Source organism: Eupeodes corollae, chromosome 2 (genome assembly GCF_945859685.1).
Source record: "Eupeodes corollae chromosome 2, idEupCoro1.1, whole genome shotgun sequence".
Taxonomy (NCBI): domain Eukaryota; kingdom Metazoa; phylum Arthropoda; class Insecta; order Diptera; family Syrphidae; genus Eupeodes; species Eupeodes corollae.
Window position 1 is genome coordinate 55,830,191 of NC_079148.1, and position 25,050 is coordinate 55,855,240.

The following is a 25,050-nucleotide window of genomic DNA, read 5'->3' on the forward strand; positions in this document are numbered from 1 at the left end:
CGTAATCGAAAATTTTTGAATAGATATTTGAGTCGCAAATCAATTTTTACCAACTTCTAGTAATGTTTTTTTAAAGGTTTTTTATTTTTTATAAAAAAAACTGTCAATTCGATTTGTCTCCAAATTTCACCAGATTTAAAAATTTTATTCTTCGTTTCACAAAATTATTTTGGAGACAATATCGTGTTTTGCTCGTAAAATATTCGAAGTGACAAATATTTTTTTTTAATTTTTTGGATTTAAAAAAAAATTTAGTTGGATTTTGTTTCCAAAAATTAACTATGTAGTTGGGTATCACGTTACACCATATAATTTAAATTTTAATTCAAGTCTCTAGCGTTGTTGGCTCGTGAGATATGTTATGTTAACCAAAATGTTCATCTTTTTTTTTAACTGTTATGGTAAAAAAACCACCCACTCAATTTTTTTGAGAGTCCTTTCTGCACCTTTCTGCATTATTATTTGTATAAAAAATTGTATTTGATGTAGATATCTCACTTTTTTTTTCTTTTTTTTTCGAATTCATTTTTATTTATTCAATCTTAAACCTATCTTAAAGCTAGACAAAAATTCATAAAACTAGCCTAGTTATCCATAACTTACAACTAACTTAATGGTCCCATACGGACACTCTAAGCTAAACTATAACACTAATTACTAATGCCTTTCGGCCTTAAGATCTATTTTACTTCAATTTAAATTTTATTTGTTTTGTTTTTATTAGAAAATTTTGAAAAAACTAATATCAATATCCTTTTTTATTTATTTTTACTTACAAACTACTTAAAATAAGGTCCTTAAATAAAACTTAAAACTAACTTAAACTACCTATTCTACCTATAAACTACTTAAAACTAGAACAACCACAGCAGCAAATCTTACTATCTAACATTTTTGTTTTTTTTTGTTTTTCATATTTCGTTGTCTTTTTTTTTTTTTTTTATTTTTATTTATTTTTTTTTAATGTTTTTTAATGTTTTTTTTTTTTTTTATTTCTTGTTTTTTGTTTTTTTTTTAATTTTTTTTTTTCGTGCCACCATGCCTATTCTACTTAATACTAAACCCTAAAACTATAAAACAAGTATGTAAGCCGACCAAGGCTTAAAACTCTATCCCGACTACCCACTATCAAGTGCCGATTGAAGCCACCAAAACTGGTTCTCCTGCTTCACCCTATCAGTTCGGTCCCGTTCGGACACAGCCCTACTGAACCGAAGAAACTCTGCTCCGTCTTGTGCCATGACGTCCCGATTGTACAGGAGTCGCCTATCCACGGTTCGTCGCGTCGTCTGACGTGGTAGATTAACGGAACTGCCAATCTATCCTGTATCAGACCGCATCTATCTAAAAAGAGGAATGCCTCTGGGGGAATGAAGCCGCTCAAGCGTGCACTCTCAAAATACTCGTCGTTCGGATGGATCGCCCCGAAAATTAAATTGTTGGTCGAAGACATAGCTCTTGCAATGTGACCTCGAGCGAGTTTTATCACGAAATTGTCAATTCTGTTGATTCGAGCCCCGTTGTATAGGATCTCGTTTGAATAGTAATGCTGTAGTAATAATGTTCGATATAAGCCGGTACAGCGTCGTAAACAGTGCCGCTCGAACACCCGAAACTTCTACATCTGGGAAGGGGCAACGTTGAACCACACAGGACAACCATAAACGATCATTGGCCATATGAGGGCCATGTAGCAAATTACCTTCACTCTGGGGTCAAGCCGACTGCTAAAAAACAGTCGTTTCGTCAGAGCGAAGGCTCCTCTGGCACTGGTCAGAGCAGCATTTATATGTCTGTCGAAATATAAATACTGATCTAACCAGATACCGAGGTACTTCACTACACTTTTGCTCGCCAATGGCTGCCCGTGAAGATCAACGATGACCATCTTGCGCCAATTCTTACACGTATCCCTCGTGGCCCTAGCCAACGGAGTCCGGAACAGAATTGTCTCTGACTTCTGGACATTTATTTTCAGTTTCCAGTCGTCGCAATATCGCTGAATCTTGTCGAAATCACGCTTCAAGAGAATTCTAATAACCTCAACCTTTCGGGCCGTTCTGTACGCAATTAAATCGTCGGCGTACGCAATTGCCTTTGTAAGACTACCTATCAGATCGCTGGTGTAAATCCTGACGAGAATCGGCAAATTCACCGCTCCCTGTTGAAGACCATTTTAAATTGAGAATGTTGAGGTAGAAGTTACATTGCCACTTTTGACAACAAACTTTCTACCGTTAAGCATATCATAAAGTATATACAACAATAGCTTGCTAATGCCAAACCTGCTCAGTTTTAGGTAAAGACCCTCTTACCATACGGTGTCAAAGTCCTTTTCCAAATCAGCCAGGACAGCACCTGTGCATTGTTGTTTTGATTTATTCCATTGGATATCAGAAACGAGTTTAGACGCAGCATGAATTGTGTCATGACTTGCCTTGAACCCGAACTGTTTATCCGGAATTATTTTGTTGTCCGCAGCCCACTTAGTCAGAGCCCTATTAATGATCTTTTCGAAAACTTTGCTGATGCTCGGAAGAAGACTTATCGACCGAAGATTTGACGGGTTGGAGTTGTCCTTTCCCTTTTTCGGGAGAGGATGTACCACAGCGGTCTTCCAATGCACTGGATAATATGCATTATTCAGTGCATTGTTCAAGAGTGTGGTGTAAATGTCAATTGCTTCCGTCGGTAAATGTCTTAGTACAACGTTGGATATACCATCGACACCTGCTGACTTTTTGTTTTTTATTGAGTTGAAGATGAGCTGAAGCTCAACCTTCGTCACTAACAAGGGACTTGGTCCCGTTTGCTCGGCGATTATGGCATTTGCCAAGGAATCGTCATTGAACCGCATGAAACCGTGGTTCTCAGATCGCCAATGTGTGATATCATTACGGAGGTAAAAGTTATTAAGTAGGGCTCTGTTTTCCAGGTCGTGGTTGGGGCGAATGCTAACATTCACCTTGTACACTGGCTGGAAAGCAGCTCCCACCGCCTCCTTCGGATCTTCAATTATGTAAAAGTCATCGTCAAAGATGGCTTCCTCTGGATCTATCTCACTGATTCTTGAGCTATGGACGACGAAAAAAACGTAGCGAACGTACGACCACAAGCACGCACAGATATCTCTCTAAGAATCTTTTATTTCGACTCTAGGGACCTTGAAACGTCGCAAAATTTTCAATTCGACATATCGCACTTATTGCAATAACTTCTTATAGGGAAAAAATAATACCGCTGAAGAAAAAACGGACAAAATAAGAAAAGAATTTTATTTGAAAAGAGGAGAGAACGGTGGAGGTGACCCTATGTCCCCGCCACCGTTTTTTGCTGTGCTAGAAGATTTTTTTCAAAGACTGGAATGGAAACATCTAAACAATCTAAGATTTGCGTACGACGTTTTTCATATTTCAAATTCAGCAACACAGATTCGGACAATGTTGAATGAAATCTCGTTCACTTGCAGACAGGGTAGACTACGTTTAAAATTGACTAAAACAAAACCCGTGTTTTCCTGGAAAATTTATCAATAGTATAGTAAGATTATACAGAAATAACAAAAACAATATTCGCAGTATGAGTACTACCGATAAAAGTTAAGGTAGAATTTTACTATGGATGGGTTTTTGACATTTATACGAGTCTCGAATGGATCTTATGCGATTTCGTTCTCAAATGTTGGTACGATTGATATTGAATTTGTTTCTCGATGGTTGTGTTCGTTGAGTAGTTGTGCACTTAGATCATGTGTTTTCTATTGGGGAAACAAATTAATCTGTTACTGTTGATATTATTTAGTTTTTTTTTAATGAAAATGGACTAACATGGTCTATTTTGCAAGAGAAAAAAATATAAAAGATAATTAAGTTTTTGCTATTTCAACGTTGCTCGATCTGTTCTGTTTAAGTGATATTAAAAAAGTTGCACTTTATGACCAACTTTCTGCACCAAGTTTTTCAAGACATGACCTGATATTTCTTGAATTCGATTTTCATATTTCTTCATATTTAAGAACATTCCAGTACAGGGACTTAAGAAATATTAATTTAAATGCATTGGAACACCAAGCTAGAAATGGAAATTGGGAAGCTTTGTATTATATGCATTCTACAACGGAACAAGTACAATTCCTTAACGAAAATATTAAAATCTTTTACGATGCTCACGTTCCTTTAAAAACAGAAAGAACTGACGTTTATAGGCCTCCTTGGTTCACTTCCAAAATACGATTTCTTATACAGAAGCGTGATGAAGCTTATAAATGGTGGGAACGATATAGACTATTGGAACTAAGACAAGTTGACTGCTCCCTAAGGAATAAAGTAGTACAAGAGATAAAAGCTGCTAAGGCCACGGTTTTTTCTTCACGTTTAGGTTCATCTTTGAACAAGTGTCAGTTGTGGAAGAATTTAAGAGAAATGGGTATTGGTAAACTTAAAGGTGACGCGGTTGCCAATATCGAAGGCAACGTCTTAAATCGTAAATTTGTTTAGTTACCATCCATACCCGTCTCCATGAACTTTGAAAACTCAAACGATGTAAGACTGGGCGAGAGTGCCATAACCTCAACATTAAGTTTTGGTTTTACCACCATAAACGACACGAATATAGTAGGGAGCCTTTTATCTTTAAAATCTAATGCTTCTGGCGTTGATGAGATTCATCCCATATTTTTAAAAGTTATTTTGCCGATTCTCTTACCATACATAAGTCATATTTTTAATTACATTCTTGCAACAAGTGAATATCCTCCTCATTGGAAACTTGCAAAAGTCATCCCTATCCCAAAAAATTCAAAAAATGGATGATCTTAGGCCCATATCCATTTTGCCCTACATCTCGAAAGTTTTTGAAAAATTGGTACAAAGACAAATGAATGCGTATTTAAGTCGTACGAATCTATTAACGCCAACCAATCTGGTTTCCGTAAGAGGCATAGCTGTATTACCTCGCTCATAAATGTGACAGAAGATTTGCGCCAATCGATGGATAAAGACAAAATCTCGTTTCTAGTTTTACTAGACTTTTCCGTAGAATTCTCTGTTCTGTGCAATAAACTTCATAATGAGTTTAATTTCTCATCCAAGGCTGTGGATTTAATCAAATCTTACTTGAGTGGAAGAAAACAAGCTACTAGGGGAGTTCCACAAGTTTCAATTTTCGGTCCACTGTTGTTTTCATTGTACATTAACGCACTTCCTAGTATTGTACTGTAAAATCTGTACTTACGCTGACGATGTGCAGTTGTACCTAAGTTGCAGAGTCGGTCTCATTGAACATCATGTAGCTTGTATAAACGAAGATTTGGAGAGTATTTCACGTTGGTCTCAATCTCTTGGCCTTAAACCCTTTGAAATCACACTGTCTCGTTATTTCACGGAAACCATTAGACTCATCCTACTTTCCATTGGTATTCCTTAACAATACTCCAATTATATACTGAGACAGCTAGAAATCTGGGTATTGTTTTTAATCGCTGCTTGAGGTGGGATAATCATATAAATTCAGTCATAGGAAAAACGTATGGTGCTTTACGTTCCCTTAGAGCCTCTCAATCTTTTACCCCTATCAAAACTCGAATTATGCTGGTGAAAACATTAATATTGCTAATTCTTATTTATGAGTGTGAAATATATAGTTCGTGTAGTTTTGAAAGCAAGCGTAAATTAAATGTAGCTTTCAACAGAGCAGTTCGTTATATCTATGGTTTACGATGATATGAGCATGTTTCAGCGTTTTCAGTTAAGCTTTTCAACATGACATTTAACAGTTTCCTGGAGCTTCATAATCTACTTTTGTTTTCTGACATTTTACTAACGCATGAACCCCGCTATTTGTTTGAAAGAATACGAATACCTACTTCGAGTAGATCCGGACAACTCATTCATCCGCGGTACTCATCCTTAACATCTTAGCTCCAATTTTTTATAAATAGTATTCGTCTTTGGAATAGTCTTCCACGCGATATTAGGAGTATTGAAGATCCGCGAAGGATGAAGATAGAAATTAGAAATCATCTATCGTCTTTAAATGTTTGAGCATTAATTATGATTAGAATTAATGTAATTAGTTTTCTTCTTAGTTTTCTTTGTTATAGAATAATTGAAACTACTTTGAATTATCTTTTATACTACTTATAAAAATGCTTATTTGTAATAATAGCTTTTCACTAGTTTATAAGGTATTGTATCTTACTGTGTTAAGCAAACGATAATTAGTTGTTAATTGCTATGTTTGCACCAAAGGTTTATCTCAGTTTAAATTAAATACATTTTTTTGGTGTTTCCACCACACAAGAAAATTTAAAAATGATTAACTACAAACAAACCCCCTTCTTGAAGTTTATTATTATTCTGACAGGTCTTCTTTCAGTTATACCAATTTTGAAATATACAAAAATCTGGCTACTGCCGATGGGTTTTCTTGAGAATTTTCTACTATACTATTAATAGAATGCCAAAAAAACACGGATAAAGATATTGACTACTCATATAAAAGTGGACATTTTTGGAAAATAATAAAATAGACTTCGTTGAAGTTTACGTGTACCAAATTTTTAAAAACTAAGACGAAAAAGAAATAAATAGACAAATCGATAACGCTAGAAAATAGTTTTGACGTACAGGCTTTGAATATGGCAAACTAAAGTGGAACGAAATTTTTTGAATATTACAACAAATACAAAGGATTAGCAACGAGGAAATAAAAGAAAGAACAAACATAACTGAAGTGACAACTCTAATAAAACAATTAAAATAAAGTTCGACTGATCACAAATCAAAAATCGAAGACCAAAGATGCCCGATGACGATTATTTGCGTTTTTTTCTTGTTCGCAGTATGTACTGCAATGACTTTATGCAGCGAATTTGGGAAGAGATAAATTAAAATTCAATAAGTGCGTTTTTTTGATATTCCATATTCCCAACAAAACAATCCACAGTAGCCAGAATTTTGTTTTTAAAAATTGGTAGAACTGAAAGAATAATAATAAAAAAACACGCAAGGAGAAGAAAGTTTTGTGAAAATCAAATGTTTAAATTAACTTAGCAAAAAAACTAACTAAAACTAATAAAATGGACAATTTTCAGGAAGAAATGGTAAGAAAACATCTGGAAATTGGGATTCTATATAAAAAGTTCATTTAACGATTGCTTCAACGAGAGGATTTGTTCGTAGACTACTACATTAACATGTGGTGTTGAAGCGAGCTTAAAACCTAAATTCTTTATGTGCCTGCATCAAGTTGAAATGAGCTTGATTCGCCTCGATTCCGGTCGGGGATCGGAGTCGAGTCAAAATTTGCGAAGAAAAATCTGTTTGGAGGAGTTGGTTTTACAGATAATGCGTTATAGTCTGTTTATTTGCATGTTTGTGTATACAAAATATAATTTTGTTTTAATCAAATTACATATTCATAGCATATTCTTATATGGTGCTGAACAAATCAGTTCTTCATTGTTTAACACGAATCAAACTATCTCACTTCACACGTCGAAACACCATTTGCATTTTAGAAAGTATTGCCATACTTAATCATTTTTAATCCTTTTCGTGCGGAGGAAACACCAAAAAGATTTATTTAATCTAAACTGAGATAAGCCTTTGGTGGAACCATAGCAAATCTTAATTATCTGGGCAAAATAAGCCCAGTTAGTCCATTTTCATTAACAAAACTAAATAATTTCAACAGTAACAGATTGCTTTTTTCCCCAATGGAAAACACATACATAATTCCAAATGCACAACTACTCAACGAACACAGCCATCGAGATACAAATGCAATACCAATCGTACCAACCTTTGAGAACGAATTTGAGAATCGTATAAATGTCAAAAACCCATCCATAGGAAGGTTCTACTAAAACTTTTTTTACTGCGGATATTGTTTTTGTTATTCGTGTAAAATCCTACTATACTATGGATGGATTTTCCAAGAAAACACGGGTAATGCATGGTTATAAAAAAGATAACCATGTAGTTGAGGGTAACAAATGTTTAAGGTATTGAACATAAGTTTTATTATTACAAGAATCCAAATTGAGATTTAATTGGATGGATCAATAAACATATGTATCTATATACTATTAAAATCAAACCTTACATCAGTTTGCTATTATCTTTGTAGTTTAAACTGTCAACTAAAACAAACCGTCGTCGTGGAGTGATTATTATAAATGGGTTAACATTGAACGAATCGATGAAAAATATCATCATCTATCAATGAAATAGTTTTTAAGTGATGAGTCATTCGTTTTTCATTGTCAGACATTCGGAAGTACATAAAGTAAGAGTTAATGTTTTTTTGACAAATCATTTTCACCAGTGAAAATGTAAATACACTTAAGCGAGCTATGTCCTCTATGGCAATGAAAATCCAAAAGCAATTAGCCATTTTTAATTTACCTTTCCGTTCATGTTTAAATGGAAATACTGAAATGACGGTTAAATAAACACTTTGGGGCAATTATAAATAGGTATTTTTCATGATTCAATAATTGTCCTCAGAGTAAAATTTCGTTCGATTCAGAAGGTTGACATGCACAACTAATGTCCGTTTCAATATTCGGTTTTAATAAAAGAAAATTTGTATATATGTAGTTATTTTTTCAAAATATTTTTTTTTTAATGTTTTAATTTTAATATTTTATTTTAGTTTATTAAAAATGATTTAAAATCATGAAAATGAATATAAAAAATAAACCAGCATTGTGTTCAAATATGCGTTTAGACCCGATGCAATGATTGGCCTCATCAGAAGATGACCATTACGCCTTGTCTTGACGCATATTGTTTCGAATAAATCGAGAATCCATATAATATGAGCTACATAGAGCTACTGTGAATTATATGAAGGTGTAATGGTCAACTTCTGATGAGCCCAACCATTGCATCGGAGCGAAGCGCATATTTGCCCCTAAAGTATGATGCAATTTTCAGCTATATTCACTGTTTACTTTGTCTGTGGGAGTGGCTAAGGTTCGGCGTGTTTTTATGAGCTCGGCGATTTTTGCTTGTTCAAACAATAGAAGAATTGAAGAGTCAAAGAATTGGTATTAAAATTTTGCGTTTTAAATGAAATAAATTGTAACAAAGTGTTTGAAATGTTAAAAAAGCCTATGGTGAATCTGCTATGAAAAAAAAACTAGTGTTTACGAGTGGTATAAGCGTTTCCAAGATGACCGGGAACACGTTGAATGATCGCCGAATTTCGATCAAAAAAACAATCGCATAAACATCGCTCAGGAGCTGTTAAATGACGTCAACGATGATGAAGTTTGCTTGAAAGGGTCATAACTGGTGATGAAACATGAGTGTACGTTTATGATGTCGAAACTAAAGAACAGTCGTCCACCTGGAAGCATCCAACGTCACAAAGCACGTCAAGTTCGATCAAATGTAACGGTTTTCCTTACTGTTTTCTTCGATTATAATGGCATAGTGCATCAAGAGTTCTTACCACAAGGTCGTACAGTTAATAAGGAGTATTACCTTCAAGTTATGCACCAATTGCGTGAAGCAATCCAAAAAAAACGCTCAGATTCATCGATATAAACGAATACATAAATATTTTCTTGGAAAACCGAAAATTCCGGGTACTTTTTGAGCACACCTTAAACCATAAAGAAAAGCTTAAAGATAAAAAAGCCTATAGTTATGTTAAAAACATTTTAAATTAATGATAAAAAAAGATCATAATACCATATAAACAAATTATGTGTAGCTTTGCATGATCAAAAATCTTCAAATAAGTCAGACAAAAAATCTTTTAAGCCAATTTAAAGCTTTCTGAAATGTAGATCTTTAAAATAAGATTTATAAAGATAACACTGATGAACAAGGTAATAATCAATTTATACTTTTACTAAAGTTGAAAACGTCAAAGTTCGAAATCAATTTTGCGATACAACAAATCTTATTGAGTTATCTTACGAGTATGTTAATTCATGAAGTAGTAATGATTTCTCAAATCCACAATATCTTACTTCGATATTTTGTTTTATTTCATTTAGGATTTTAATTATTTTTCGAATAAACCTAATTAGTTGTAAGTCTTCACCTGCCATACACTTTTCTTTAAAGCAAAGCTGAATAATTCATACTAAAATGGTTCTTAATAGAAAAAAACACTATAAAAACAATTTTTGATCTTATTATGAATTTGTAGTCTTAATGTTATACCATCAAGTTTTTTGTATATATTGAACAAAATATAAAAATAATGTTGAAATCGGGTTCTTCTGAGTATGAGCACTTATAGCTAAAATAGAAGTTCGAATTCGGAATCAATACTTAAAATTGACTCTAGAATGAAAAATTAAAAAAAAACATAAAAGAATGATATTCAAGGTTTTTTCGAACTTCGGATAGAAGCAAATGAAGACCCATAAGTCATCTGATAACTAATGACGAACTACGAGTTTTTCTGAGTATGAGCACTTATAGCTAAAGTCAGAGTTCGAATTCGGAATCAATACTTTAAAATTGACTCTAGACTGAAATGTTAAAAAAAAAACATAAATGAATGATATTCAAGGTTTTTCAAACTTCGGATAGAGGCAAATGAAGACCCATAAGTCATCTGATAACTAATTACGAACTACGGGTTTTTCTGAGTATGAGCACTTATAGCTAAAGTCGGAGTTCGAATTCGGAATCAATACTTAAAATTGACTCTAGACTGAAATATTAAAAAAAAACATAAAAGAATGATATTCAAGGTTTTTCAAACTTCGGATAGAGGCATATAAAGACCCATAAGTCATCTGATAACTAATGACGAACTACGAATGATATGCAAACAATTATGTTCATATAAGGCTTGCTTTTTATTTATCTCCCTATATGTTCAAAAATGGGCATTCTGAAGTATTGTTTGATATGATTTTAATTAAATAGAACATTAATCGAGTAACGCAAAAATGCACTTTTAAATCCATGGGACTTAATGAACCTTTCGTTATGTAGATTTTGACATATTTTAAAGATATTTTATAGATATTTTAAAGATCATACGTATGTATAGGAGTAACCCTTCACGTCAATTTAAAGTCAATTCTGGTGTACCTCAAGGCAGTCACCTTGGTCAATTGCTGTTTATTTTGTTTTGCTAATGTTTTGTCTTCTGTTTTAAATAATTATATACCGCTAATCAATGCAGATGAAGTTAAAATGTTTTGAATTATTAGGTAGGTAGAGATACCAGTCAGAAGCATCCCTTGCTGCACGACTTAATAAGCGTTGGAAAGCTCCATTTTTGTATCATAAAGTTGTTGGACCTATGTGTGGAGAACAAAAAATAAATTTATGATGGATTTATATTGAAAACATAAGCGATACTGGGCCCATTTCATCACGTTCAGGAAGGAAATAAGGTGTTTGATTGTCATCTTGGAAAGTTCATCAAGATCTTTAAGGAATGGCTTTCTGAACGTAACAAGCTAGAACTTCGAATCGTTAACACCACCAAGGATTTTAAAGAATTACAAGAAGATCTAAATCAATTTTTGGAATGGTATGATACAAATCTTTTGATTTTAAATTGAATTCATAGGGTTTGAATAGAGAATTCAGCTTTTCTGATGTTGGTGTTGTACTTGACTCAAAAATAACGTTTGCTGATCACTATGATTATACTCTAGAAAAAGCTAACAAACCACTTTATTTCGCCAAAAGATTGTCTTAAGAGTTTCGTGATCCATACGTTATTAAATTTTTGTATGTTTCTTTTGTAAGGCGTGGGGGCCAAACTGTTTCTTTTATTTTGAAAGAATAGAAAATATTCAATATATTTAGATTTTAATGATTTTGTCTTTGTTTTTCCCCTGGCCTGGATAGACTTTTATTACATTCATACACTTAAAGGCTTCTCTTAAAAAATCTCCCATCTGTTTCTAGTTATACAGAGTATTTGTAGTTTTGATTTACTAATTATAATTGTTATAATAATAGATAAAGTTGCAAATATATATAAATATAGTTTAAAAAAACAGAATTTTAAACAAAAAGCCTTAACATAAAACGGTATTATACAGAATTCTGTTCCTAAAGAATTCTAAAATATAGTATTTCGACCCTCTTCCTAAAAAAACAAAAATGCGAAATCGTTCACGCTATATGTACATACATATATGCATCTACTCTACATACATATGTATAAAGGTACTTATTAAAAACTGGTATAAGTTCAAGTTAACTTTTAAATTTTTTAACAGACAACAAAATACAAGTTCACGTTATAAAAAATTCATAAGAGACGTGAGAAATATAAAGGTTCAGAACATGCCTCGAGTTTACACGCATGTTATTGAAACTTGTAAGAAAACTATACATAAAATACATGAAGGCACCTCCTACATGCATTTAAATACGAAAAAATAAGGAGGTCAGCCTGGGAATTAAATCGATGCCTTTTTCTTTCGAGTCAAACTAATTAAATACGAACATTCTACACTAAATGTACTGTACACTTATTTTAAGTTATCAGAGCTTCTAGCTTTTTATCTAAAAGTTTGTCAATATTTTGACAAAGTTCAAATCATTGTTTTTGAAAAAAAAAAATCCTTTAAATAGAAGCCATTCCAAAAAAATGCAAAATATTGACACTCTCTTACAGCACATGATGGCATACATTTTTTTAAATCACACTTTGGTCTGTAAAATTCCTTTTAGGCGGTAGATAAGCAAAGATAAGGTAATCCCTTTTTCAACAACATGTGAAATCCCACGTGTAGACAATATTTACATTTAAAAAATGTTCTCAAGCCATAGAATAAAATCAATAGCCGTTCGTGTGTCTATCTTGTATAAGGCCACTCACTGCAATTACGCTTGTCTCCTTGTCTGCACTTAATATGTGTACATACATAGTATATTTAATGTAGGTACATAAAATACATATATAATTCTAGGTCATATAAAATAATTTAACACAGATTCGAGCGTTATAAAGTAAATAAACTACAGTTAGGTAAATATAATAAAGAAACAATATGACCGTTAAACTATAACTATTCAACACGATGACAGCGACAAAGACAACAGCGTCGGGAACGGGAACGACAATGACGATGATGTGCAGATAACATGAATGTTAAATTTCAAAACATAGGTAATAAATAATTATTGCATGTTATGTAAGGTTGTAATTATGAGCTCATCAATTCATTGTGATTTGAACAATTGTAATGGTTTCTTTGTTCGATGCATATCTATTAATTTTTTACAATTACATGGAGCTTATGGACAAAAATTGATAATTGCTGTAGTTTGAACTTTAGGTAAGAAAGGATTATGGTTGTTCAAAGAACTTACAGTTTTTCTTCTTTTTTTAATTCATACAGTCACCAAATAATCACTTTTTGCTACTTTTGGTAAAATCATCTAGTCCTCAGTTTTTGATTTAAAACAAATAAGAGCAAGGAATTCCAAAAAAAAATGCAATGGGTCACACGAACTTGCTCCTGTATGTAAAGAGTCTGTTGAAAAAAGTACCCATATAAGGTTTAAAAATATACCTGTAAAATAGTTTTGTCTTCAAAGATATAAATGCCATTTGATTTGTCAAAAATAGTGTGATTGATCCCAAGACACCATTCATCCTAGGATAGGACAACTCATCCCGGAATGAAAAATACCTGTAAGCATACTTAACGAAAACAATTGTTTGTGTATTCAACTAGTTTGTTCAAAGCTATTTTCTTTGGATAGCTTTATTTTAAGAAGAACAAGGATGGAAAATAAACTATCTGAAGATAAGAAAGAGGCAGAACATTCCTTCTTTTCTACAAACATGGGGCAAACATGGAGTTATTACGAACAGGTAAAAGAAATTGCTATTCATGTGTTGTTAACAGTCAGGCTCTTTTGCGTTTTGGATTTTAGTTATGAAGTTACACGTAAGCAGTAGTTGTAGAGGTTGTACGTAATACCTACATATATAGTTGTACGTTGAAAAGTGATTCCAATAGAAAATGCATATACTCTTTCTGGCCCGTTTCTTTAACTTGTACTAAGTATTTATTCTTTTATATAGGCAAAGGCAAGTAAAATATGTGTGAAACAACCTTATTCGTAAAGAATAATATTTAAAAATCATAGATACAAAGGTACCAAGATAATACTTCTTGATAGACACTTTAAAATAGATTGTTGATTGAATATATCATATTCGTTAATCCGATGCAGTGGCGCGGCACGGCCATCGTTTTTATTTAAAATAGTTATAGTTACCTATAAAAATACATAAATATGTAACAAATGCATTAATTTCTATAAAAGATAGGTTAGGTTAGGTTAACGTGGCTGCGGATTAGAATCCACACCGCATGAATCTAGAGAATTACTTCTTACTGTTTGAACCATTTTGAGCTTTTTATAAAGCGAAGAAGATATTTGATATCCTTTTTAGCTAGTTTACTGGGATTATCAAAAGAGTAGTCCCCCAGATGAAGTTTGCGTCTGAGTAAAAGAGCAGGGCAAGTGCAGAGGAGGTGAGAGATTGTTTCCTCTTCTGCTTTGTCCATACAGCTCCTACAGAAGTCATTTGAGGCTACACCAAGTCGTATTGCGTGTCTTCCTATAAGACAGTGTAACGTAAGGACACCTATTAGTGAGCTTATATTTCTTTTAGCATAAGTTTACATGCAGCTATCGGTATACCTATCTCCTCCCCTTCAGGTGAAATAGGTATGACGGTTCCATTTTTAGCGAGTTCATCGGCTCTACAATTTCCCGTAATGTCTCTGTGGCCCGGCACCTAACATAGGTGAATGTTAAATTGCTGCGCCATCTTCATAAGAGACGATCGACAATCGAGGGCTGTTTGAGATTTGGTTGAGACACCATCAAGAGATTTAATAGGAGCCTGACTGTCAGAGAAGATGCGGATATCAGAAGTTGATATCACGTTTTCTCTTAGCCAGAAGAGAACCTCTTTGATCGCTAAAATTTCCGCTTGAAAGACGCTACAATGATTAGGGAGGCGGAATGAGATGATTAGATTAAGCTTAAAGATACGAATGTTATTAAATTGGAACAAAATCTTAAAAAAGATCTTAAAAAAAATGATTAAATCTGCTGAAAACCTTGACTTCCAAGTTTGAACTCAATCGATTCAATGGTTTAGGCTGTAGGAGCGAGGACAGACATACAAAACAGATCGGACGGAATTGCGGGACCCACTTTTTTCGACTTCTCTACCATCGTAATATCATGTTTAATTAAAATCTCGAGTTTGAAATTTGTACGAATGCAAAACTTGCCATATAGTTCCTATAATGTCGCAAGTAATAATAGTAAACTTTAAATTTAAAAAAATTACACTTTAATCCTTTTTCTTAACTTTTTGTTACCCAAATTTTGATTTTCAAAATTTCCGAAAATTAAGCATAGTTTTCTATTGATTTAAAAACAAGAGAATAGATAAACGTGTTGGCTTTAAAAAAAAATTATAAAACTTCGTTGTAACTGTTACCAATACTTTTAATTATTTATTTTCTATTTAACGTACATATTTTTTTTAAATTGTTCCTATGCTTAGTTTTAAGTGTTCTATACAAATCCGTCATTAATTTTTTCGCCTGAGTTATCGTACTCTCCCCTGTTTTTTGTTAACGCCATTTTTAGCCAAAAAATAGGCGTATTTCTTATAAACCCAAATAATATTTTTCTAAGAACCTTATCTTACCTTTTTTGCAGATTCTTATTTTCTTCTTCTTTACAAACTGACTTTTTGAAACATTTGAATTAATGTTAAAAATGATATTTTTTATGAGATATAATTAATTTTCGAATATTTAAGTCGAAAATGAATTTTTACAAACTTTTAGTTATATGTATATTTTTTAAGTTTTTATTTTTTGTAAGAAAACAGTTAGTACGGTTTTTCAAAAATTAGTATCAGGTTTTAAGAACATTATACGTTGCGAAAAATTATTCTGGAGCTGAAATTTTTTTTTTTCGTAAAACATTCGAGGTGACAAATTTTTTCTTTCAGTTTTTTTTTTTTTATTTATAAAAAAAGAAATGTGAATTGTTTTTTTTTCTAAATAAAATTAATTTGGCATCACGTCACAATGTATAATATAAAAAATTAATTAAAGTTACTAACGTTAACCACCGTTTAATTTAAGTACATTTTGCGACTTTATATGTTATTATCTGAAAAAAAATGTATTTGAAGTCGATATTTCTTCTGCTCCTTGAGATACAGATAACACAAACAGACATCTATCTAAAATCTTGGATTTTTATAACGTCGAGAGATGTCAAAATTATCAATTCTACAAATCGGCCCAATAACATTAACTTCCTACAGCCATAGAGACATTTTCAAATGTTTCGAAAAAAGAGTAATTGTGAGAGAGATGCTACGTCGGGAGGGATGCAGCACTCAACCAAATTACTGCTTCTGGTCATAAGGGCAAATACATTTTTTTTCAACTTTTTATTCTTTAAGTATTTAATCAAAAAGGCATGACAAACAATTGTTTATATCGGACATGTTCCCATTTATTTTGTTTTTAGCTTCCTTTTGGACTATGGAAGTTTTTTAGGTTGCTGCATAAAGTCGACGTGGGAACAAGTTGTACCAATTCAGAACTTATTGTGTTTAATACAAGTTACAAGAGTCTTAAGTTTAAAATTTGCTGCGGCACATTTTTATTTTGTATGAAAATTGTAATTTTATTTGGTTTAGTATTTTATTATAGTAGAATATAAATTTAATCTTAAGTTCTTTAAAATAATGTTTGCTTTATGTTTATAAAATAACTACATTGAATTTTTAAAAAGCACGGCATCTCTTCCGCAATTAACCTTAAGAGAAATTCAAATATAAAATAGATGATGTAATGATACGCCTGCATAAATTCCAATTCTTATTTTTTTAAAGGTCTTGGTTTTTTTCTGTCACAATAATGTTTTTGCAATGGAAGAAATGATACTTGAGAAAATGTTTACAATATTTTTTGTTAGCGTTCATATTGAAACGTCATTTTAACTATCACATTAATACTTTCACTCGTGACTATCAAATTGCATCAGATCAATTTCGTTGTTGAAAACAGTCATTTATCAAAAGTTATCTTAGCCTATTCAACCCCACGTTAAATAATTTGCTGTTTTATATTATTCAACTGCTGGTCGTGTTTTTTGGTCTTTTTACTTAGCATGTTGAATAATTTTTAAAGCAATTATAGACACCAACATAAAGATCTTTTTGATCGGAATCAGAAGAGTATGCAATGCAAGCATACATTACTTACCATTGGTTATTATGGAGATCAGTGAATTTTCTTAAGAGTTGAATAGTACATTTTTGTTTATTGGACAGCTTGCACTGTTTTTGAGAACGGATATCTTCTATAAGGTAATATCTATGCTAATAAGCTTCTCTGCCTGAACTATGGGCCATTGTTATGCAAAATTATACATTTTGTATTTAGATAGGTTTCATATGAAATGGCAAAATGTAAATGTCAACTGCCGAATTATTTTATTTTTGCAACACCCTAGTCATCGATAAAACATAGATTTCTGCAGATCACTGAAATCAAGCATCAGAAAACGCGGTGCTCATTTCATATCTTCCTAAAGCACTAAATAAAACCTATGACAGTTTTTCTAAATGATTTTTCACACTTCATTTACTGTCTTGTATCTAAACTAAATGCATAATTAGAAACTGCATAATTAGAAACTTTGAGAATGGATGCTATTAATTTAAATTGAAGTTTCTACTTTTGTTTAATTCAAATTGTAAGTTTACCAACCAGAAAGGTAATCTCTTGTTTTTGATTTGTTGTTTTTTAGTTTTCTATTTGATTTAAATAAATTAGAGATTAACTGTCTATTCTACATAATGTACATACAAAAGTAGTCAACATTTGTAAATCATTAATTTAATTAGAAGTTTTCCTTACCTGTTGCAGACCTGAAAGTTGTGTTTTTTGGGCTCTATAACATTCAATTTTCGGAATTTGTGGTGTACCTAGATGCTTCATATTTAAAAGTATACCATTCAATATTCAAATAGGCTTGATTCATTGAAGTCAATTGCCAGTTCTAATTCAGATTTAAACCTTACGGAGTGGACGATATAACCTGAAGAAAATATTATTTCACCTGCATAGACCTACAACCAGTAAGCGAAGATCAACAGAACCCTTTCCCTACATTATTATAAGATTAAGAGATGAAAAAAACTTTGAATTTTTGACATGACAAAACAAACAGGTCAAAGTTTGTAGGCAGTTGATCTTGATGAAATGTAAACAATGTAATTTTTTTTTAGGTATTTAAGAAAATCAAAATTTGTCTTATGATTTTCATACATATGTACATAAATATTCCTTTTAATTATGACTTTGGGCAGTTTTTTGTTTAGATGAAGTAAGAAACGTTCCGAATACAAGCCTTCAGAAATTGCTTGACAATCGATGAGATATAACTTGATTACCTAGTTATTAATATCTGTCTACTGTGGCGTTTGTGGAATATGTTTTGTTTCTACCGAAATTTCATGATTTTGGGCATTATTTTTGTTTAAAAATAAGTTCAAATTTGTATCTTTTCGTGAATCTCTATAATCTGAAAAAAAATTTAAGAACTTTCGGTACCAATAATATCTCACTGCATAGTGTTAATGGTGGCCTTTTATTTTAATTCATTGTATTTTGGTATTCATATTTGCGTTATTAAAAATCTGTATTTGTTTTTGTAATTTTAGGGAATATACAGACGAGATGTGCCTCAAAAGCCAGAGGTCAAAAACCTACATTAGATTATTTATAAGGCCTTTGCAATAAATACCTAGACAAAATATGGATCTACTGGATTAAGGACGCGGCTCTTTTGGTCCAAAAATACTACATGACTTAAAAGTAGTATAGTATATATAGTCCAATTTTCTAAAAAACTAAAACATATTTTTAGATTTATTTTTCTGGTGTTTTATCATAAATTGACAAAGACATTGATTACTGAAATACAAATATTAGTCAATTATTGTAGTGCGATGATATGGAAAAGAGCAAGATTTTTCAAAAATTTACTCTAAGAATGGGTTTCTGGCTCTCAAAAAAATTATATCACAAAAATGTAGGTGTTGCTGTTGTTTTCCAATCATTGATTTTATGATTTTGGATTAAAATAAATAAAAATAAAATTAAATCAGAACTACCGAAATTGACGCTATAATACTAGTGCTAAATAAGTTTGAAAAAAGAGGTTGGGATGCAACCCACACTGATAACTTCCCAACCGTCTGTCGATTTGTCTTGTTTAAATGTTTGTAGGTTTTCGTGTTGGGTTAAACAAGTTGCCAGTTAAAAAAAATTACCAACAATATTTTTCATATCAAGAAACAATTTAGTTTGAAAATAGATTTTTAGTAAAAAAACAAATGTTTACCAATTTTAGTAGCATTTACTAAATTTTTATAAATTGGATGACTGAAATTAATTTGAGAGATATCAAGAACTAAACATCAATTTTTACCAAATATTTAGTATTTTATTTTTTATGAAAAAAGTGAATGTTGAATTTTTATAAAAAATTTACTGAATGTCGAAAGCAATATTTTCTCTGAAATAAACAGTTTTTGAAGACAATATTTTTAATTTTTGAAAAGCTATTTGAGTGGAAAGTAAATTTTTACCAACTTTGAGTAATTTTTTTTTAGGTTTTTAGTTTTTGTAAGAAAACTGTCAATTCGTTTTTCTCAAAATTTGTCCGAATGTTAAAAACAATATTTTTTATAAGTTAAAATAAGTTGGAAGCTATTATCTCAAATTTTTGATAAGATATGTGTGTAGAAATCAATGTTTACCAAATTTTGTTAAATTTTCTTTTAAGTTTTTATTTTTTTGTAAAAAAACTGTCAATTCGATTTTTCTCAAATTTGTTCCAAATGTTAAAAACAATATTTTTAATAATAAAAAATTAGTTGGAAGCCATAATCTCAAGTTTTTGAAAATATATTTGAAATTCAATTTTTACCAACATTGAGAAAGTTTTTGTTAGGTTTTTATTTTTTATAGTTTTCAGTTTTTTTTATTTATAAAGAAAAAAAAACTTTAATTGGATTTTTTTCCAAAAGTATATTGGTTTGGTATCACGTTAAGATATATAATATAAAATTTAATTCAAGTCTCTAGCGTCATTGATTCGTTAGATATTTAGGGTTAACCAAAATTTCCTATGTTTTAAACTCCTGTGGTAAAAAAAAAGCACCCACGCAATTTTCTTGAGAGCTTTTTCTACATCTTTCTGCATTATAACGGACATACGGACGTACGGACGCACGTACACACACACGCAAAGTCATCTTTCTAAAAATCTTTTATTTCGACTCTAGGGACCTTGAAACGTCGAGAAATATCAAAATTTTCAATTTGACAAATTGGACCCATTACAATAACTTCCTATGGGAAGTTAAAAATTAGTTGAGTAAAAGTTCATTGAAGGTTTTAAACTTAACGATTTTCCAAATCAAATTAACTTACTAATTAATAAAAGCACACAATGTGTAAAACGATATTCAAATATTAAATTATTCATATTTGCATAAATTTTCACCCTATTTTGGTGTCTGAGAACAAATCGTGTAAAAAAAAATAAAATAATAAAAAGTAGTTTCCACCCAGAAGATTGCCTTAAAAATATGTTAAATAGCACACGTGCATTTGTGCATTGTGCTATTTTGCAAAGCAAAAACAGGTTGTAAATGTAATACAAAATTTAAAAACAAATCATATGTATATGCTTAAAAGATGTCGGTTTATCTCGCTTAATACTGCAACAAAATATTCAAAACAATGTTTGGTGCGATATTTTTCTTCGTTCTCCTAATACTTGAGGCGAAAACCTTTTCTTATCAGTTTTTTGTTGTTTTTGTAGGTGTTCGCGTTTTGTTAAAAAAGTTGTCAGTAGATTTTTTCTTAAAAATAAAAAAAATTGTCAACAATATTTTCCATATGATGAAATAGTTTGGTTTTAAAATCTATTTTTGTAAACGAGATTTTTAGCGAAAATCAATTTTTACCAATTTTAGAAGCACTTCTTGAACATTTTTATTTGTTATGCATATAAGCAAGTAGAGATAAGATTTTTCCAAGACCAATATCTTATGTTAACTACAAAATTTAACACAAATAAGACAATAACTTCGTTTATTCAAGAGATATCGAGAATCGAATATAAATTTTACCAATTTTGCGTACTGTTTTTTGTAGATTTAAGAAACTGATTGTTTGATTTTTATACAAATTTGACTGAACGTTAAAAACAATATTTTCTGTAAGATAAAATTAGTTTGAAGTCCATATCATACATTTTTGAAAAGATATTGAAGTCGAAAATCAATACAACTTTTAGTAATATTTTCTTTTTTTAATTTTTTATTTTTCTCAAAATTCAACCAGATTTCGAAAACGTTATTCTTCGTTGCATAAAATTATTTTGGAGATCAAATCATTTATTGTTCGTAAAATATTCGAGGTGATTGATTTATAAAAAAAAACAGTTAATGGAGTTAACAAAAATATATTATTAAAAAAATTTAATACAAGTTCCTAGCATTATCGATTCGTGTGATATTTCGGGTTAAAATGCTGTGGTAAAAAAAACACCTACTGGATTTGCTTGACAGACCTTTTTGCATCTTTTTTCATTATTATCTGTAGAACAAAACTTATTTAAAGTTCTTAAGATATGGACGACGAAAAAAGCTACACACGCACAGACAACTCTCAAAAACTCTTTTATTTAGACAGAATGGACCTTGAAACGTCGAGGAATGACACAATTTTCTTTTCGACAAATCGCACCTAGTACAATTACTTCGTATGAAAAGTTACTAAATGAATAATACGTATTTTTAAGACGCCAAACTTTTAAAAATTTGTTAATGAGTATCCAAGAAAAATGTTTGAGTTAAAAACTGTGATTAATAAAGAATGTCTGCTGATGTAAAAAAAAAAAACAATCAACTACAACATTTAATTTTATTGGTTCAATATTTAATCACTGAACAAATCGTGGTTGATAGATCCACTTTCAGTAAAAATCTCTGGCAGAGTTACAAAAATATTGTAATACAACGAATAAATTATTTATTAATAATATGTTAGCCAAAAATCAATTTTATTTACCCATGAATCTTTGTTGTAATTATCACTTATTATTTTTTTGTGAACTCTGATTTCCTAGCAGATAGGAGGTACGTATGCTCTTTTAATATTTGTTTTAATTAAATATATTTTGTGCACTATGCTCAATACTCGTGCCGCAAAAAGAAACACGATAAAGATTGTAATTTTTATTTGGTAAAATCCACCCAGTCATGACGTCACAATTTTTATAAATAACTATTCATTATGTTTCCCTTTTTTTCTTTATATCTCGGTTTTTCTTACATCTTTTCATTGTTTACATTCTGAATGTAGATATTGTTGTCTATTCTCTAATATAAACACAAACAAAGTAAAATGCTTTTATATACTCGTACCTTACCCACTTAAACTTCTATTTGACCTGAAAGTCTTGACTAATTTCAACGTGTATTTTGTTTCTGTACAGTATACTTACTATACAGTACATACCACATAGCCTCAAGCTCTGGCAAGCATGTTAAGTTATCTCATATCTGATATCAGCAAAACCATGCCCTCAATTAGTTGAAAGGAAAAATAACCCTCAAAGTTAGGAGAGGTGGTTACTGGTTAACTTAAAAGGCACAGGAAAAAATGAAATCACGTCGTCATAAAATAGAGTACTAATATTACACAAGAACGGAAAACTCCAAATTTGATTTATTGCAGAGTGACATCACTTCGAATTTTTCTCTTTTTTTAAATTAATATTTATTCATATTGAATACACGCAAAAGAAAGCCTTTTAACTGTTATAGTTGGTAATGATAAAATAATTACCTGGAAATAAATTCCTTGGTTAGAATAAAATACGTCCATGCTAAGTGTGTTAATAATCTTAAAGTTGGCCTTGGGCTCGAACAAAATGGGTTATTGTGTGTACTTATAGTATAACTTAACTATACACTTATTTATTTATTTTATTGAACACTCAATTATTTATCAATATTTTTTGTAGTTTCCGAAGAAATTTCAAAACAACCAACGTACTTTATTTATAAAGTTTTTTTTTTCTAAGAAAACATTATTCCGGTAACTTTTATTTTTCATCGCAAGGGCATATTTCAAAATCACTTATAACAACAACAACAAATATGACACTCTAGCGGTTTAGCAGTCTTCCAAGAAGTCGGAAATCTGTCTACAAGGCAAGTAGTGACAACTTGAATATAAAATAAAATGCATCCTTAGCAAGTAGAGAGTGTATTGAGCGCGATAAATTAAAGTCGTTCCGAACTAAATGGCATTCCGGCGGCAACTAAAATGTTGACCTAGTGAAATGGCTATTACTCCAACTTCAAGTTCTCAGCTCAATCCCGGTCGTTGCGCAAACACATTCATTTTTATACTTATACTTTTTGTTAATAATTGTGTTTTTGTATAAATTTATTATTGAAAAAGTAGCCGACATGCAACGATGTTGAATCGGTATTGGCATCGGCTAGAGTAGAGGGCGTCCAGTCCGTGCGTCGCTCGTTCTTCCGTCGTAGCCTTCCGTCGTAGTCATCGTCGTTTTCAACCGTATATAGTAGACTTGACCGTGGAAAATTCTGAATGAAAGACATTGTGAATTTGTAAGATGTAACGATTGTTCGAGTAATGCTTGATTTGTTGTTGGAAAGCATATTGACAAGTTCAGTTTTTCCCCCCTATTTCAGATTAAAAAAAGCTTAATAGTTCTCTTTCTCCAAATAAAATATTCAAGTGTGAGAACTTAGGAGAAATATAGGGTGGCGTTTAAGTATAAAGCACAGCTGGAGTTAATATAATTTTAATACTTTGAGAAAGGGAGGCACGGATTTACACTGATCAAAAATCCTAGAGTTAAAAGCAATGTTCTGATGTCATTTTGAAGGATTGAATTGAACTTTGATCGTTAGTAGTTTTTAAAAGTAGATTTTAAATAGATCTTAGGGTGAAATGGGAGGATGATTAAAAAAACGGAGACCTATAAGCAGAGTTTGCTGAAGAAGTTAAAATGTGAGTTAAATTTTACTGCTACAACGTTCCCTGTAAATGGAAAAGATAAAAGAAGTATTTCTAAAAGTGGGGGCTGGAGAATTTATTGGAGCAATATTGTATTAATCTTAGTGTTGAGTTAACTTTAAGACTAAGTTAAAAAAAATATGTTTATTTTTTAAATTGATAAGCTTTAGAACAAAAAGTCAAGTATCCTGACGAAATTCTGAAATCACACCTAAAAATTTTGGGAAAAAATGAATAAAATTGAAATTAAATCAGTTTGCCTTATTTAGAAGCACATTTTTGTAAGACTGTAGAATTTGACTAAAGCATCTACAGTGGCTATCAAAATAATATCAGCGTAATAGGCAAGAACCTATAATTTTTCATAAATCAATAACACAGCCACTTTTTCGCAAATCTACTGTATTTTCGTACTCAGAGTAATTATGTTTACAGGTGCAAGTGATAATTTAGCGGTAAATTTTCATTGTTTTGTTTAAATGGCGCTTTGTGTAGTGTGATTCATTATTTTAGGCGAGCAAAATAATAGCAATCATTGACAAATTTAATTTAAATAATTGTGTTTTAATTTAAATTTTAATTTCAAAAGTGATAAAAATTAAGTCCTGTTATTCTATTTTATATTTCCACTAAAATTGTAATAACATTATTGAATTTATAAATTTAAAGTGGATCGAGGCAAGCACTGCACATTGGAGAGGCGGGAAATTATAAAAAAACTTGTTTTGGAAGCAAAGCCTATAAAAAGATTCAAGAACTTCTTGGCTGTTTGACGAAGATTATACGGAATGCCATAACTTTTGAAGAAAAAGCAGAAATGAGAGGACGTAAACAATCTCTAACACCATCTCATAAAAAACGTGTGGTTCGTTTTTCAAGAAATAGTCCTACAACAGCAGCTACAGAGA

General features: G+C 31.3%; 1 protein-coding gene across 1 annotated transcript in view; it reads right to left on the reverse strand.

The window, feature by feature from the left end:
- LOC129944173 (phospholipid-transporting ATPase ID) overlaps positions 1–23,506 on the reverse strand; it is an 87,020-nt gene extending 63,514 nt beyond the window's left edge. Inside the window, exon 1 of the mRNA XM_056053408.1 lies at positions 22,937–23,506. The gene's annotated coding sequence lies outside the window, so the exon portion shown is untranslated. The remainder of the gene's footprint in view (positions 1–22,936) is intronic.
- Between the last annotated feature and the right edge of the window lie 1,544 nt (positions 23,507–25,050).